General features: G+C 41.9%; 1 protein-coding gene across 1 annotated transcript in view; it reads left to right on the forward strand.

Annotated features, from left to right (window-relative positions):
* The window catches only part of LOC309702569 (uncharacterized protein), a 1,256,944-nt gene that overhangs the window by 718,618 nt on the left and 518,560 nt on the right, over window positions 1-19,766 (forward strand).

Raw genomic sequence — 19,766 nt, forward strand, 5'->3', positions numbered from 1 at the left:
GATGAACACAAAACACACACAAACACACACATCTACATGCACTGACTCAGAATGAAGAGACACACACATATGCACTTGTTGATTGAGTGAGAAATGACACACACACACAAATCGAAATGCTGATTCAATTGACTGAGAAGTGATCCACACACACACATGCACAAGCTTGTGCAATGAAGAGTGATACACACACACATGCTGATGCAATGAAGAATGCTTTACTAACAAATGCTTATGTTGATGCGCAAAATGCTGCACACAAACATCCAAATACAGAATCTGTTACAACAACAAGAAGCCATTGATTGTTTATTGGTTAAATGCATTTCATGCCACACAGAGGGCATTTGTGTAGATTTAGGGGACAAGGTCTAAAGCAGTTTGGTTTTGAAAACAATGTCTGTGCGTGATGTCTGTTTGTGGCTCAAGGCCTCGACTGAATTGTTTACTGTGCTTCACACAGCCTGATAAGGAGCAGTGGTACAGAGTGAAAATGATGAATTAACGGTGTGAGTTTTATTTTGGAGCGCCACATTGTTGTGAGTGAGATTTAATTGAAGGAGGAACACACTGAAAAAAAAAAAGAGGCCAGCCCTTGGATTTACGTAAGCATCTCGCGTGTGTTTAACACAATTGCCTCAGACTTTAAAGATCTGTACGAAATTCTGGTTTCTAGTGTGAGAGAAAAAGTCATGCAGTTATTAGAGCTAGGTTAATGGATGATTCTAAATTATCCATGAATGTAAACGGCTGTGTGTTTCTATCTGATAGACTGGTCAGCTGTCCGGGTGTACCCTGCCTGGTAACCTATCACTTCAGGGTTATTTCCCAGCCCTGCTGCAACCAGGATAAAGATAGGAGGATGGTGGTTGTTGTAGACCCATTCAATTTTTATGGTAACCAGGATCTAGACTTTGTTGAACCGTATGTAATATGAAGACAACATCCATCCATCTTCTTCCGCTTTATCAGAAGGCCGCGTCGCGGGGGCAGCAGCCTAAGCAAAGAGGCCCAGACCTCCCTCTCCCCAGCCACCTCCTCCAGCTTGTCCGGGGGAACACCAAGGCGTTCCCAGGCCAGCCGAGAAATATAATCTCTCCAGCGTGTCCTGGGTCTGCCCCGGGGACAACATGAAGACATCATGTAGTATTTAAGTGACCAAGTAGTATTTGGATAAAAGTTACTGAATAGCGTTGAAATAAACTGACAGAATTGTGAAGGATTAAAATATTCCAAGAGCTCAACTTACTTTATCTGAACGTGTTTCAATCGTGTTATATGAACACAACATGCAGATTTACTGAATATGAAAAGGTTGTGTTGATTTAACTCAGTTGTTTAAGTTTCTGCCAAAGCAAAGCATTTGTGTGCAACCAGTGTCCACTATTGAATCAAGTAAATCCAAAATGTTTTGTTTCAGGGCAAAAAGGAGTTACGGTACCTGTATTCCTGCACAATATTGTCCCGGGAGGGAGGAAAACTTTCTGGTGAAGTTTTGGTTGAGTTTTGGGTTTTGTTTGACACTAGGTTGATTTTATCAGTGAGGTTTGGATTGTTTTCTTTCTCTAAGAGAGAGAAAGATGGTTTTATGCTTGGACATGTTTGCAATGGGCCCCAGTATTTGTTATTATATGAGTATTTTATTGGTTACGTTTGTTTTTGCTTTTGTTACAGTGCACTGAGATAAGAACATCTGAGAGGTGTGATCCACCGGTGGTGATATTTTGGTATTTTGTGAGTTCCTGATTTAACAAATCAGCTCTTTAATCCAGGCCTGAGAGATTGAACTTTAAAGCGCTATAAAATATTCTTACTGGAAACAGTCGCAAAGTATTTTTCTCCATGATTATAATGGGCTTGGGAGAAATTCACTTATATGGGACATTGATCACATGAGAAGTCCTGAGCCTAAAAGGATTGCAGCGAGTCAATCCAGTCAAAAACAAACAAACAAGGAACTGTTTTCCTTTAAAATGATGACGTCATCTTGCTGGTGATGGAGGCTCGAATAGGTTGCGCGTGAGACTCCATTATCAGCAATATCTGGTATGAATGTGTGTGGATGTATGCATGTGACTGGACTGTGACGGACTGACGACTAAAAGTTTTAACGGACTTGATACTGAGACAAAAACGGTGCCGACTTTAGGATTAGTGAATGTCCACAAACAATTCACCCAGCCTGTAGAAGAAGGGTGGATGTTTTGTCTTGCTTTGTTTTGTTTTTGCAGGAACAGAAGGATGACAGAGACTAAAGGGGGAGGCTGTAGCTTCACAGGAGTGTGAGCTGCAGACTTAACCCTTTGGTTGCTAATTTTGAGTTACTGATGTTTGCATTAAGAAAATTATGTTTTATTAGCTGTGTTTCGATTAATGTATCACATTATATTGTTGGGAATGTTAAATGCTAAAGTGAAGAAAAGCTTTGATTTCACTCGTGACTGAACATGTTATTGTTAACCATAGCGGGTCACTGTAAAAAGTCAATTAACTTTTATAGAGGAAAGAAAAAAGCCAAAAACTTTATTAATTTCTATGAATAACAGGGAATGGAAGACTTGTCACATTCAAAATAGAGATATGTAATAACAAATACTGGTCCCCGTCATTTAGGTGCTTTCTTGAAATAGTCAGCAATTTAAAAGCAGGACAGAACCGACAGGGGCATGTGCTGAGAGGTGGTGCTGCACAAGAACAAGAGCAAAATAAAGAAAAAATTATTGTGTTTAGCTTTGAGAAATTCAAATTAAAATGTACCATTACACTCAGAGGATCAATATGAAATCAAATATATGCTAATTTTGTATGAAGTACATGACTGATAACTGTTCTGTCCTGAGCTTTTGTTTTTACAGCACCCACTTGACCACACCAACAGTTTCTCGCCACCAAAAGGGGGTACTTGCAAAGAATAGGGAGAAATATCATCAAAACTGGGAAAGGTAAGCCCCGATGAGGGTGATAACACCATAACTTTCACTTATGGTCAAATTCTCAAAATTTGACCCCAAACTTGAAAAATGTTGATCATGTTGATTATGTTTATTCCAGTGTGCAGAGATTGGCTAATCTGACCAGGAAATGTTATAAAATGGATTGTCGGAACAGCCAGCGTTAAAGTCACCTTTGACAGTCCAGACTAAGATGGCGTTGGACATCTTCAGGGCGGAAAAGGGTTGGTGTGACCAAGGTGTGGTTTGGCTTGTTGTATGTATATTTCAAGATGATACAGCTCTGGGTGGACCAGTTACCAGGGCATGGAAAGAGGACAGACTCATTAAATGAGGAGAAGGAATTTTCTGGGATTGGAGATCCTCTGGGTGAGTGGTTGACTGAAAGCATGCATAAGATAAAAGCTATTATTTGTTATTGATTGGTAATAGATTGATAATTGGCCACATTTACAGCTGTATTGACTTGTGGACAAAGTCTACTTCAGATTTAAGCACTCTAATTAACTGATTGAACATAGAGACATTAAAGGAAGAGTATGCAGCGCCACCCTGTCAGATGCCAGTGACGAGGGGTCTCAGTGATGAATCAGGTGAGCTGGATTCATGGCTGAATCAAAACATAGATTCCCCTGCTGTGGTCAGTGAGGGGAAAACAGGGGAAATAAAATTTAAAAGTGTGAAGTTTATAGACGGGATAAAAGGGGGTGTTTTACTGTTATTTTAGCATCAGCATTATTGTTACATCAGAATCATATAACAAGCATTGCATTAATCATTTATTGAAGCTTTTGACATTACATTAACATTTGTGTTCCAGTGATTGTTATAACCGCAGGTTAATCTTCTATTTACAGGTGCCAGAATAATCATGTGATCTTTCATTGCACGTGTGACCATGATCATCTTATACATATTGCAGTTTGTTGCTCATTATAGAGTTGTGCTCAAGTTGATAAGGGTTAAAAGCTACAGTCAGCGCGATGTCTGGCTGATCTATGGAGGGGAGTGACTTCGAGCATAGAGGGCCGCACGCGCTTACATAACACTGGTATCATGTTATTCTTTGTGATCTTTTATGCAGTTATATCTTTTGCTAAGTTTTAAGTAGTGGCAGTTGATTAAACAACATTCATTTAATATTACATGCCTGATTCAGAGCATTACACACAGATCAACTTAACAATCTGCAAAACCTTGTAGCTGCAATGTTGTGTCTCCATAATGGACAGTTGGCTCCAGGAGATAAGTGGGAGTCAGTGCCTGTCCTCCAGGAGGAGAGCATGTTCCTTTGCTGTGTCAAAAGTAGTCAACAAGTTCATATTGAAGTGAATTTCATATTAATACAGGTTTTGTTTCTTGGCAATTCTGCGGACGCAGGCTCTGGGCGGAGCCACGAGTTGAACAGATCTAACATGACAATTAAATTGATTTCATTCCCTAACACAGGATGACAAGACTGGAGCAACCACACTGGATAGGAGAAAGTCTCATACTTTCTGAGATATGAGGTCACTAACCTTTTCTTTTAATTTTCTAGCTCCGTTGGATTGACACATGGGAATGTGTCAAAAAGGGGGGGAAGTTGAGTTTTAACATCAAACAAGGGTTATATGAACATTTTTATGACTTCATTTGTGTTTTAATAACTTGGGTATGGTAAAGCTTAAGCTAATAATGACCCAAGAGGTTTCCAGACTTTTTAGAGAACCAGTGAGAAGCATAAATCATTATTTCCATGTTTAAGCGTTAATCATTGAAATGAACTGAATAGCGTTTAGAAGATGAAATACCTGTGTTCATGAGAAGCTGAGTACCACACTGGAGAGGAAACCGTGGGACGTTAGGCGGAAGGAAACACGTGATTTTTGTGAAAAGGGGGGGCAAAGGTTAGAATTAAGAATGGCTAATTTGTTTTTGATGTCTTTTATTAAAACGAGTGGTTTTAATAATTTTCTTACACACCTTGCAAATGTGCTTATAATGAGTTGGCACTCGGTCTTTTGAAGGTCATAAGCTTCGTTGGGCGTGATGGTCCGGACTGATATATTGCAGGTATTGACTTTGAGTGCAGAGGGCTAAATGCAAACACGCTTACACACACATAAATTGTGATTCGAATAAGTTACTGGTCAGGAGGTCCTGAACATGATGTGCTAAACTGATTTTGAATCACTAGAGGAACATTGGATAACAACATTAGATTATTAGGGCTAGGCAGAGAGGTGTTTTGGTTTTCTGTCTCTTACAGAAACAGGAACAGACACCAGACGTGGTCACGGAGATACGGGAATTCTTCGCAGCAGAGACAGGCACAGAGACTGCCGAGACACCAACTGGGTCCAAGTGTCATGGCATTTTGGGCTCCAGCTAGTCACCTCAAAAGGATGGATCCCATAAACACAGCAATAACCATGAATGGGTTGACGAAAATCCAGGAACACCAGACCAACGAGGTTCGAGAAGCTCTTGGTCAAAAGGGGGACACGTTCCTGTTCCTTTCTCTGGGGAACACAGCTGTGACCCGAGAATACACAGATCATTGTTTGAAATCGGGGCAATAATCCCCTGATCTGTGCAACGACTGAAGGGTTGTCTAACCCCCGAGGTTGACGAAAGAAGGGCAGAGGATCACCCGACTGGAAGACACTGGTGGCTGCAGCGATAAAATAAAGGCTAAAAGCTCCTCAGACAGAGGTTCTAGCCTGAGTACGTCTGAAGGGTGTGAGGTAGCACCAAAATAAAGCTGTGGGAGAACTGGGGAGTGATGGGAGTGTCATCTGTACCTACTATAGTTGTTGTAATAATAGTTTTGAGATCTGATGCTGTCTGCGTACGGTGTCCATCTCCCACGCGTGTGATCATTAAAATCATCGTTTGACTCAACCCGGCCGGACCAGTGTTGTTATTGTGGTTTTTCCTCTTGTATCCATCCCCAATATTTGAATCCGTAACACCATCAAACTCGTCGTTGGAGGGGAGAGGGAGGGGAAACAGGAGGACAAAGGATAACAACTGAGCTGTAGTGCTTTTTTTTTTCAACTGTGCAATATTTGCAATATTGTTTTATATTTGACCTTTTTTGTGGGGCAAATAATATTGACACCAGTCATTTTGTGTTTTTCTGAAATTATTCTGTTATTGTGTACAAAATATTAAAAAAATTAAGATATATATGTTGATGCATGCTTTTATTACCAGTCGCATTGATTACTGTAACGCCCTGCTCTCTGGTCTCCCCAAAAAGAATATATCACCCTTACAACTTTTACAAAACTGCAGCTCGTGTGCTGACGAAGACCAGAGGGCGGGCCCACAGTACACCGGTTTTAGAATCGCTGCATTGGCTCCCCGTGTGTTTCAGGATCGATTTTAAAGTTCTTTTATTGGTTTTTAAATGTCTTAATGGTCTGCTTCTCTCAATGACTATCGCCCTGTAGCCCTCACCTCAGTAGTGATGAAGTGCTTTGAACACCTGGTCAGAGACTTCATCATTTCTTCACTACCAGACACACTGGACCCGCTACAGTTCGCTTACCGTCCAAATCGTTCCACAGACGATGCCATCTCTCATCTCCTCCACACATCACTCACTCACTTGGACACTAGAAGGGGGAATTATGTTAAAATGCTCTTCATAGACTACAGCTCTGCATTTAATACCATAATTCCCTCCACACTCACCACCAAGCTGGAGCATCTGGGACTCAGCTCATCTATGTGTCAGTGGATCTCCAACTTCCTAACTGGCAGACCACAGGCAGTAAGGGTGGGCGGACATGTCTCAGCCTCCACCACTCTCAGCACTGGAGCCCCCCAGGGGTGTGTTCTGAGCCCCCTGCTGTACTCTCTGTACACATATGACTGCGTGGCCACTACCAGCTCCACCACCATCATCAAGTTTGCTGACGACACCGTCGTGGTGGGCCTGATCTCTGATAACAACGAGACGGCCTACCTGAAGGAGATTAGGAATCTGGAGAACTGGTGCCAGAGGAACAACCTCCTTCTAAACGTCAGTAAGACAAAGGAGCTGATAGTGGACTTCAGCACTAAGCAGGAGAGGAACTACCAGACCCCTGTCATCAACGAGTGCCCAGTGGAGAGAGTGGACAGCTTCAAATACCTCGGAGTTCACATCACGCAGGACCTGTCATGGTCCTGTCACATCAACTCCGTGGTGAAAAAGGCCCGACAGCGTCTCTACCACCTCAGATGCTTGAGAGACTTCCAACTGCCCTCCAAGGTGCTCAGGAACTTTTACTCGTGCACCATAGAGAGCATCCTGACGGGAAACATCTTAACCTGGTTCGGGAACAGCACCATGCAGGACAGACGAGCTCTACAGAGGGTTGTGCGGTCAGCTGAGCGCACCATCCGCTCCGAGCTCCCTGACCTGCACTCAATCTACAGCAGGCGGTGCTGGACCAAGGCCAGGAAGATCGTGAAGGACCTCAGCCATCCCAACAACGGACTGTTCTCTCTGCTGAGGTCAGGGAAGCGATTCCGCTCCCTGAAGACCAACACAGAGAGACTGAGGAGGAGCTTCTTCCCGCAGGCGATACGGTCTCTCAATCACACCACCACACAGTACTTGAAGGAAAAAATGTCCATCCCGGTTTTCCCTCCAAGGCACGAGCGATAAGCAGAGTTCTGTCCTTTCCTTCTAAGATTCCTAATTATTTAAAGTAACACTCAGGTATGCCATTCAGCGTGTTAGTACGAGCTCGGGAGCAGCTTGGGAGAACAAGAAAACAGAGACTGCTTTAGGTTGCCTTCCCAATCGACTCAAAGGTTTATTAAGTATACAACAGCTTATATAGAGAAAAAAAGGTTCGTGTGTCAGCAAGTTCTCAGTTCAAACCGGTACAGACCAAATAAGGAAACGTCTTCCTGCCTTGTGAGCAAAGAAGTATCCTGTGTGTAGTTTATCAGTTCAGCTACAATTTATGATCATCCCAGCAAAATACACTCCTAGACATAGAATACAGAGTTCTTTCATTAGTGAATTCTGAAACAAACCACCTGGCCTTTAACGAGCCTTTTTCTAAGAGATAAAGAAGGGAGGATGGGAGTAAGGAAGTGGTCTCGTCTCTGTGGTATTTTCGACCTTGGGTACCAGCCTGTGAGTCTTACACATTAATTCTTGGGTCAGAGAGAAAGAGAAAAACAACTATTAAATGGGCCTTATTGAGTAACAGTTTTCACTACAAAGCAATATCCTGTAAATGCTACCGTGGTATCAAAATATCACAACAGTTCTCTCCTTTTATCATGAAATGATAACATAATATAAAGACAGAATGTAATAACATAATATAAAGACAAATCATAAACATAAAACAAATCATAAATGTAACTGGTCCTTCGAGCAAGCTTAATATCAAAAATTCCGAGAGCGTATACATGGTATCACACAACAGACAATAATCATCGAAAACATGCTGCAACGGTTACAAAGGCTACAATTAGTTCCCTCCATTTTCCAAACGTGTCCTGTAGCCACTTATCTAGCCACTGACCGTGACCTGTATTGGCAATTAGTTCTATCTTCAATGCTCCAAGTTTATTCATAGCTTGTGTGAATGAACCGTTAGGAGCGGTATTATTGGGAATGAAAGTACAGCATACATCAACGGTTACTAGACCACAGGTACCGGTCCAATTAACAGGTAAAGCTAATCTAAGGGTATTATTGCACAACCAATAAGCGTTAGGGATTGCTCTAGTTAGGCGCGTGACCATGTGTGATTTAACTAACTCCCCCCAGTCAGTATCATTTAATACACCCTCTGGGGGAACAATGATCGATTCTCCGCTCGAACTTGAACTGTGTGTGTGTTCCTCCAGATATGATACAACTTCAGCCACAGAGACAGCTAGCCATGTCTCATTACAGCGTGCACCTGGGGAGTCAGAGAAAAATGTATAGTTATCCTTTGTATAATCTATGTGTGTGTCTGGGCCAGTTAACTTTAGTCTGCGCAGACATATCATACTAGTATTAAAATGGAGAGGGATCTGTCCTAAGGGCAGTGAGGGTTTTAACCTATTCTTAGGGCGTTTCATTGGGGCGCAGGTCCCTGCGGTGTCATTAGATAACTTCAATAATTCGCCTAATGGAGTCTCAGGGTTAGTTGGTGTGTGTGCGTGTCTAAGTAGGCAGTCGAGAGGGCTCAGAGTCAACTGTAAAGCGTCTTTAAGGAGAGCATTATCTCCGCCGATTTTCTCTAGTCCCTCAGTGAGGGGGAAACCGGATATGGGGTATCCTACTATTACCTGTTCTGGATTAGCCTTTGAACAGACATAACAGTTACTGTTTCCTAAATCACGAGCGGCTGTTCTGGCATTTTCATACCAGGAGTTGACTCCTGTTCTAGAGGGCGCATAAGATGGTTTGTTAGTGGCGTCTATGTTGCTATTTACTGATTTTAGGGAACGTAATGAGTGCATTAAGTAGGTGTCTTGCAAAATAGAGCATGAGGTATAGTCAGCAAAATATGACCTGCAGAAATGTGAACATGGTTGCAGTCTACAATACAAAATAGCAAAGAAAAATCCTAAGGTTAATGCGATAGATATGATAAATAACCTAAATATATAAGAAAAACAGTTCTTCAGTCGTCTTCTGGCCTGGTCCCAGGTTCGAGAGACACAGAATAAGCGTCGTGTGATGACAATGGGCATTTCATTTTCTCCATTATCAGGATGGAATGAGTCTGGCTTTATCAGGTTAGACATCATGTGGTACTTTTGGCTTTCTGTTCCTGCTGGATGTTTGAGTACCTTGTTGTTGTTCTTTCAGACGTTGTGTGTTAATCAGTGATTGCGTGTGTGTATGTACATTGGATCCGGGCGCTGGCTCGCCTGAGATGTCATCTGCTTGATCCGACGCCTGAGATGGTCCGATTGGGCTGGTCTTAACCCTGCTGGCATGAATCCACTGAGGTTGTCCGTCTGTGAGGATGCTGGTTCTTCGTCACTGCCAGTAAAGCCTGGGGGCTGGAAAACGCGCGGCCTCCAAGAGTGTCCTTGGTTTTAGTGACTTCTCCAACACGCATCTCCTTGTCTCCACTGGTGGAACTGTGGAGGGGAAAGGCTGAGAGAGACAAACTTTCTGATAGTTATTATTCAGTTTTTCTACCAGGTTGTGAACATCAGTGGACAATGCAATATACATCACCTTCTACTAGCGGTGCCCCTCTGGAAGCTGACCATGGTGTTGGAAATAGTCTTATTTCAAATGGAGATAATTTGGTTACTGCAGATGGAGTCATTCTAATCTCACAGAGGACTTGAGGAAGTAATTTGATCCAGGTTATTAAAGTTTTAGCACACTTTTGAATTACTTCTAATGTGAATGAAGATCCTCTATCACTGTTAATCTGGTGAGGTATTCCGAATCTGGGTATTATTTCATTGCTCAACTTTTGACAGACTACTTCTGCAGTTTCTTTTGAGGTTGGATAAGCTTCTACCCATTTACTAAATTGATCCACTATTACCAGTAAGTACTTGATGCTTCCTTGTGCTGGCATATGTGTGAAATCAATTTGTAATGTATGAAATGGAAAATCTGGTTGTGGTAAATGCTGATGTTTCGCTTTTGGTTTTCCTACATTAGTTCGTGCACATGTTAGACAGGTTGCTAATATGCTTTTTACTGCATGTGATGTTTTCTCAATTACAAATCTTAATTTTATTGCCCCTATTACCCCTCTTTGTCCGACATGACTCACACAGTGAAAATGTCGGGCAAGGACTGGCATCAGGGAATATGGGAGGGCAATCAAACCCTTAAGATTTTTGTATAGGCCATCTCTGTCATCTAAGGTACAGTCATTATTCTCCCAATAGGTGTAATCACATGCAGAGGCTTGCTCTTGTATAAAGTTTAAATCAACATTTGTTTCCAAATAGTCTGGGAGTGTAACAAGTGGCAGCTGTAGGGGCACAGATAATACTTCCTGTGGAGGTGGGAGCTGTGATGCAGCTGCAGCTTTGGCTGTCACGTCTGCTAGAGCATTACCTGTTGCTTCGTCTGTGTCAGCTGTACTGTGTCCTTTCGTTTTGTTTTTTTTTACAACTGCAACGGCCGATGGTAGCTGTATAGCCTGCAAAAGTCTTTGAACAAAATCAGAATTTAGCAATTTATTTTCCATCAGCAGATCTAAATCCTCTCTGTCTCCACAATGTGCCAAAGTCATGCACAACGCCAAATGCATAGCGGCTGTCTGCGTAAATTGTCACATGCTTATCCAAATGTAGCTCACAGGCGCGTATTAAAGCCATGAGCTCTGCTTTTTGTGCTGAGTGAAATGGTAATGAGTGAGCCTCTAGTATGATGTCAGGCACTGTTACCACTGAATAGCCACAAAGAAATGAGTTGTCACTCGGCCTTGAACAGGACCCGTCCACATAAACCGTGGCTGAGTCTGGGATAGGTGTTTGCTCTAAATCTGGACGTGGTGCTGTGGATTCCTGTATACGTGTCATGCAGTCATGATCATCAAGCCTGTCTGAGCCATCCTGTCGGTCAGAAGAACACAGCATAGGATCAATAAATGTGCTGGCGAATTGGGTGTGCTGCTCGCTTTTATGGTGAGATTTGCATATGTTGTGTAGTTATGTTTGCTAGAATGGTCGTGACCTGGTGATTGGTGTGTAGAATAGTGTCATGTGAGAGTGTGAGCTTCTCGCAGTCCCTTATCATGATAGAGCAAGCTGCTACTGCCCTCAGGCAGGCCGGCATTCCCTGAACAATTCAGGCAGCACCTTTGAGTGGCGGAGGTCAGCACTCCCTTTAATGCATTGAAAGAGGCAGTCATTTCTGTGGACCACAGTATTCGAGGAGGCTTGTCTTTTTTACAACAGTCACGCAGAATGTGGTCATGAAAAGAACAGTCTGGTATCCACTGTCTGCAATAGTTCACCATGCCCAGGAAGGACAACATTTCCTTCTGTGTAGTGGGCCGAGGGACAGAGGTCACAGCTTTGACCCTGTCTGCAGTCATGGAACGTTTTCCGTGAGACAGTGTGAATCCCAAATATTGAACAGAAGTCTGACAGTACTGCATTTTCTTTGCTGATGCTTTGTGGCCAGTCTTTTGGAGGTGCTGGAGAAGCATGTGTGTAGCAGTCAGACATAGTTTTTCACTTTCAGCACAGAGGAGGAGGTCATCCACATGTGGATCAGGGTGCAGCCCTGGAGGAGTGAAGCACCATTGAGAAAGCAGCAGAGCTGTCTATCATGCCTTGGGGCAAACGAGTCCAAGTGTACTGCTTATTTCTATGTGTGAATGCAAATAACGGCTGTGTGTCTTCATGCACAGGTACTGAGAAAAAGGAGCGGAGCATAAATCCACCACGGTAAAATGTGTATGCAATGCATGTCAATATGCTGTGAACATCTGAAACGAGAGGTGGCAGAGGAATGTTGACTGCATTAATTTGCCTTAAGTCTTGTATGAAACGCCATACGCCAGGTTTGTTAGGCTTTGGCACAGGATTGACAGGAGTGTGGGCTTTATTACTCCTGTAGTCAATAAATCTCCTATCATGACATCTAGGGCTGAGGCTTTTTCGACAGAAATGGGACATTGCCTGACATATACTGGCTTGTTGCGTTTTAATACGTGTACGTGATAAAGTGTACAGTCAATAAATCCTATATCATTCTCACTTTTTGACCATAATGTCATATTCTGGTATTCAGCTGGCAATGTAACTGCAGAAATAGTACAGTCGATAGGGTAGGTTAGATCTATGTGACGACATGGTGTAGTTATGTCATAAACTATGTCTGAGTTATGTGACAAAATCACTGTTTGACCTTAGAGAAACAAAAGTGTGGCTCCCAGTCATGGGATTACCGGTAGTGGCGTCTGTACACGTTTTTTTGGCACAGTGTGTGACATAGAGTACCGGACAAAAAGGATGTTGAGTTCATTCTCCGCTGAGGGTCCAGCTGACACAGAGGATGTTCCTTCTCCATCATGTCGGTACATAGGGCAGAGAAAACATAAGCTGTTATCAGTGTCAGCAAACATTTCACCCTTTATGTTAAATGAAATACACAAATTCATTTTTGCTCTGGGTGTCTGCGGCTGCTGGAAAACTGAGCCACAATAAAAACACATATCTCTACTTTTATCCTTCCGTCCTCTGAAACTTCCTTGCTGTGCTGGAGCGGGTAATCCTGCATACATTAGTTTCTCACTTTCCTCTGAGCCTTCTACATCAAAATTCAACTTTATCTTAACACTTTTAGCTTTCGTGGTAGTATCTGCACTGGCCTTCAGTTTTACTGACCTGTTTTCTGGCGATAATCGTTCGGGATAGGGCTCCGGAAATAAATTAGAATGCATTGAACTTTGTGACTGACTTTGTAAACAAAGTCAGTCACATAAGCACTTCCGCATGTTCTGGATACGTGATCATGGACGTCTTCACCGATTCGCGGACGTAGGTTACACGTAACCGGAAATGGGAGTTGTACTGAGCCGTTATTTGAGACTTTAAATTTAATTTTTTTTGGTTTTACAGGTAATTTTGATTTTTTATCGGACTTGTCTGTGGTCTTTGAATTATTCTGACCCATGTTCAGTGATTTCCAGAGGGGTTTACACGCTTGAAGGATTTATGTTAGTATTTTCGCTGCGGCACAGCTGAGGTCACTTTAAATTTATTGCTAGCAATTTTTGTTTGGGTGAGCAACTCTCACTTAGCGAGCAACTTCTCGCTTAACGAGCAACTTCTCGCTTAACGAGCAACTTCTCGTAAAACAACAGGCAACTTCCTGTGTCTTTCTGCTTTTAATTTACTGCTTTTAACCCTTGAGACCCGTGTTTTTTTTGTTTTGTTTTTTTTTTTTTTCAAAAGAAAAATTAAACAATTAATTATTATTATTATTATTATTTTTTTAAACAAAATTAAAATATTCAAGACAACAGGCAACTTCCTGTGTCACTTTTTGGTGAGCAACTTCTCACTTTTTAACGTACGTTTCAAGACAACAGGCAACTTCCTGTGTCCACCAACACCACACAAGGGTTAATTTACTTTATTCGGGGACTGAGGAAGTCGTCAGTGTATCTCTCTGGATCACTAAGTGAAACTTCGTCAGCATATCCCGTTTTTTTATGGATCGATCACTGAGAGAGGTATAATACGGTCTTTATATAAATATGAAAGACGCATATTTACCTTCTGTCAGTCCATCCCACTTCTGACGCCAAATTGAAGGAAAAAATGTCCATCCCGGTTTTCCCTCCAAGGCACGAGCAATAAGCAGAGTTCTGTCCTTTCCTTCTAAGATTCCTAATTATTTAAAGTAACACTCAGGTATGCCATTCAGCGTGTTAGTACGAGCTCGGGAGCAGCTTGGGAGAACAAGAAAACAGAGACTGCTTTAGGTTGCCTTCCCAATCGACTCAAAGGTTTATTAAGTATACAACAGCTTATATAGAGAAAAAAAGGTTCGTGTGTCAGCAAGTTCTCAGTTCAAACCGGTACAGACCAAATAAGGAAACGTCTTCCTGCCTTGTGAGCAAAGAAGTATCCTGTGTGTAGTTTATCAGTTCAGCTACAATTTATGATCATCCCAGCAAAATACACTCCTAGACATAGAATACAGAGTTCTTTCATTAGTGAATTCTGAAACAAACCACCTGGCCTTTAACGAGCCTTTTTCTAAGAGATAAAGAAGGGAGGATGGGAGTAAGGAAGTGGTCTCGTCTCTGTGGTATTTTCGACCTTGGGTACCAGCCTGTGAGTCTTACACATTAATTCTTGGGTCAGAGAGAAAGAGAAAAACAACTATTAAATGGGCCTTATTGAGTAACAGTTTTCACTACAAAGCAATATCCTGTAAATGCTACCGTGGTATCAAAATATCACAACAGTACTGACCCACACATATAGTTCTTACACACACACTGGACATTCTGGACTTTGTTTTTCACTTCATCACTTAAATTACTTTAATCATATTTGCGCTGCACAAGACATAATGTGGATTGCACAACACTGGTCACTATATTCTTCATTTCCAGTTAATACTTGTACAGCTGCTTTTATTGTGTATATATTTATTTATTTATATTTCTTCATACATTCTTATATAGTTCTATATTGTGTATTTTGTTGTACAGCTATTTTATTTTCAACTTTAATTGATATATTTTATCTTATTCTTTCCCAGTTAAATTTACCCTTCATTCTAATTTGTGTTGTACAGTTATTTCATTTTTAACCTTATTTTATATTTTATTCATTCCTAGTTAAATTTACCCTTTTAAATTTTTCATATTTATTTCCTATCTTATTCATAGCCTTTTCCTTTTTCTTTTTTTTTTCTTTAGGTCACGAGCAGTTGTCCAAGCATTTCACTGCATATCGTACTGTGTATGACTGTGTACGACTGTGTACGAGACAAATAAAATTAGAATTTGGACCTTCTTATCTCTCAGATCTGCTTTTACCATATGAACCCTCGCGGACCTTGAGGTCCTCTGGCACTGGCCTTTTGACTGTTCCCAAAGTCAGGACACATACTCACGGAGAGGCAGCGTTTCAGTGGTATGGTCCTCGTCTGTGGAACAGCCTGCCGGAGGAGCTCAGGGCCGCAGAGAACGTACATGTTTTTAAGAATAGGCTCAAGACCCACCTTTTTAATTTAGCTTTCACCTAACGTTTATTTATTTTATGCTTATTTATTCTATTTAGGTTTTACCTAATATTTATTGATTTTATTCTTACTCATTTTTTATCTTCTTACTCTATTTATATTTATATTTATATTGTAACCCGTTCTTATTTACTTTATCTTTTTACCCTGTATATATCCTATTGTGTCATATCTCCAGTGTTTCCTCGGAGGGGGCTCTCTGCACCGGGGCTGTGATCGACCGTGGCTGCTGGGGCTCTGGGGAGTCCTCTCAGCCTGGCTGGGGGGGGGGGGGGACAGATGTGTGTATTCATGATTGTTTATGTTAATGAGAGTGTGGGGGGTTAGTTGGAGGGCGGGGTGGGGTGGGCTGCTTTTAACCATGTAAAGCACTTTGTGCTACTTTTTTTGTATGAAAAGTGCTTTATAAATAAGGATTGATTGATTGATTGATTGATTGATTGATTGATTGATTGATTGATTAATTTCCCAGCATTGGTCATTATATCCTGTATTTTGCAGACAGAGAGTTACAGACTCTCTCCCAGACCACATATTCATAATACAAGTCAGAGCTTTATAAAAAAAAAAAAAGTTGTGTTTTCGAAATTGGAGCTCAAGTTATTTGTACTTCCAATAGTGTTAATATACTACACAGGTCATGAACAAGATTTATTTTACATTTTCATTGTAAATGGGCTGAAGCAGTTAATTAAAAGTAGTCTAACATAAATGTAAACGCTGTAATTTGATTATTTTAATAAACCATGAAACTTGGATGGATTCGATGCCGGTGTGACCACAGTGCACACGTCTGATGTCGCTCACAGTGGTCCAAGGAACCGCTCAGGGAGTTTGTGTGTTCGCTCAGACACGTGAAAAATTAGAGGGAACATTGGGCCTCTGACATTCAGTACCCAGTTATTAAAATGTTAAGTGTAAATCATCCCCAGCCCACAATAGCAGCTGAATTTACTACGATTTCAGATCTTTTTACACGTCAATAAGAAACCACCGATGTGTAAAACAGGCTGACAACAGAATGACGTAAACCACACTGCTGCAGCTGTGCAGCTCTCAGCTTTTATCTATTGTTTCTCTGTGTGGCCAGCAGGGGGAGGTGTTTTGCTTAGTTTTTTTTTTCTTAAATATTAATGAAAACATTTTTCATGAAAGTTGCAAATTTGTTATCTGTTTTTATGACATTTTTCACTGTGGATTACAACAACATCAACATTAGAAAATGAAATACATTTATAGTAGGCGATCATTAATCAGTATTATTGGCACTATTAAAGGGCCCCAAAAATCAAACTTTGCTTAGGGCACCACGGAGGGCCAAACCTTTTTACACTTCAACGATTGTACACAAAATACAATCATCCATCCTTCTATTTTCTTCCGCTTATATAATTCAGCATCACAGGGAAGCTGGATCCCAGTTGTTTTTCACAGAGGGCCAAGCAGTGGAGGGAGCTGCCGACCTCCCAGCAATACATGTAAAAGCTTTATTTTAAACTGACTCTGGTCATCTTTATCTATCATAAATATTTGCTTCACGATCTGAAACACGTAAGTGTGGCAAATATGCAAATAGCTAAGAAATCAGGATGGGGTCAATCGTTTCTCACTGCACTTCTGTTAGGCGACTGAATAAAAACACAAAGTCAGCAGTCTGGCTATGAATGTCTTTAATGTTTCCAAGATCAGAATCACATCAGGGTGTACAACCTCACTCCTGGCGCCTTTGCCCACCTCTCAATTTTAAATACACGTAGACATTGAGGGGTACCAGGAGAGGCTATGCGCTTACCTGCTGCTGAGTAATTGCATATGAGAGCATGAGGGTGGGAATGGATGTTTGTATCTGTGTGTGCCTGTTTGTCTGTGTCCATATGTCAGGTCGGGTATCAGACGCCACCTCTCTGGGGACATCTCAGGCCCTCCAAGGCATGGAGGCCTATCTCCCCCCACACGCCCCCTGCCAGTGGCAGACGCCTTCAGACATCGGTGCATTGGTGGTTCTTTGTGTCCGGGGATGGGCGTCCAGGTACTGCTTGTCGGGGCCTGGAGCCTGGGGCTCGCTCGGGCTCCTTCGGAGGTGGGGTGCCTTTGGCCTCTCAGCCTGGGGCTCGGTCACTCTGGCACAGCTGGCTGCCGGCGGAGCTCACGGGCACGTCACGTTTAAATCATGCTTTTTATCTGTTTTTGTTTTTTAATGTTCTGTAAAGAACTTGGGATCACCTTGTTGTTGAATTGTGCGATATAAATAAACTTGCCTTGCATTTTGGCTGCTACCTCAAAGCACACTGTGCGCTGTCGATCTTACGTGCTGCACAATAATATTCAATATTTAGTATTTACAGTTATATTCACATAGATCATCGCGATGCTGTTGTTTATTATATTGCTCTCTTTTGTTTGCTTGTTTTCTCTTTTTTCTTTCTCAACAGGTGATCCAGGTGATTGATATGTGGACTTTTTGTCTGTTTGTTTTGTTGGCTTGGACAACTTCCTACCAGACCCGTGGAAGTGGAAGCTTCAGTGAAGAAAGATTCCTGCTCCCAGCTGTTCATTGGCTCGGCATTTTAAACCCCTAAAGGGTCACCTGGCCTGTAAATAAACAGGGCCAATAAAAAAAATCACAAGAATAATACAAAAAATTCAACCAGTTTATCTTAATACATTAACTTATTCTTGTGTACACAGTAATTCATAAATAAATAATGTATATTATCAATAAAGATTGATCTAAACAGTTTAACTGCTATGTGCAGATAAAGGTTGCATAGCTTTAAAACATTTGCTATCCAGCAAATATCAGTCAAACTCAGCACAAAGGTAACACAACAATCGTTCAAATTGTTTGGACCGGTGATCCAAATCAACTGGCGTTGGTCAAACAGATGTGTGGTAGACTTACTTTGAAGGAGCTGCTACCGACAAACCAGCAAATAAACGCCAAATATTTCATCTGTGACATTTGTGAGGTTTCCTCAAACACACTCCGTCAGTCTTGTTGCTGTTGAACGACAAACTATTTAAAAATGTCGCGGGTTTACCTGGTCATCTTCTCATTCACGGGGCGATCGCCAAAACAAAAGCAAACCATTAACACCACGCCGATGCTGTTCACAGGACAGCAAGAGTAACGATCAGGAGCATCTTGTCTTCGTTATCGTTCCCCTCGTACGTGTTATTACTGCGATTTCAGCGTTTTCGCTTCACAACTAAAGTGTGCAGTTTACTTTGTCTGGAGTCAAGCCAGTTAGCGCCACCTGTGGTCAAGTGCCATAGCCTACAGCCAGATTAACTTGTGACACACATCTGAGCCACGTTTGAATTCCTGTTTCATGCACAATACATTTGTAACTTTTTATTTTTTCTGTTTTTGTGTCTTGCAAATAAACCTTTAAACTGATTGAAATGACGTTATGTATTTATTTTTGGCCTTTGGGGCAGGGATAGCTCAGTAGGTAAAGTGGTCGCCCCATGATCGGAAGGTCGGCGGTTCGAATCCACTTAACGGCTACCCTGAGGTACCCCTGAGCAAGGTACCGTCCCTACACACTGCTCCCCGGGCGCCTGCTTAGTGGGCTGCCCACTGCTTCACTGAGTGAATGGGTCAAATGCAGAGAAAAACAAGTAATTTCCCCATGGGGATCAATAAAGTATCCATTATTATTATTATCTACGGTGGCCCTGAGAGGCCAAACGGACTGCAACTTAAGAAAACACCAGCAATAACAAAAACGCTGCAAAAGCACAAAAAACACAACTGAAATAGGAAAAAAGAAAAAGGAAGTGTTTCTGGGGAGACAATAGTAATTAGTAATAAACAGAGCCAGTGTGACTAAGTGGAGCTTGTCACTTTCTGATCACGTCATGATCCACCTAATCCCCGCGTACAGACAGAGGCTGAAGCTCTCCAAACCTGTCGTGAGGACCAAAAAACTGTGGAGCAACGAGGCTGTGGAGGAGCTTCGCACGTGTTTGGAAACCACAGACTGGGACACTTTGAAGGCTGCTTCTAACAGCTTGGACGAGTTTACGGACACTGTCACCTCCTATATCCACTTCTGTGAGGACAGCATTGTGCCATCACGCACCAGGGTGAGTTATAACAATGACAAACCCTGGTTTACCCC

Source organism: Aulonocara stuartgranti (genome assembly GCF_965226115.1).
Source record: "Aulonocara stuartgranti genome assembly, chromosome: 3".
In the NCBI taxonomy this organism is placed as follows: domain Eukaryota; kingdom Metazoa; phylum Chordata; class Actinopteri; order Cichliformes; family Cichlidae; genus Aulonocara; species Aulonocara stuartgranti.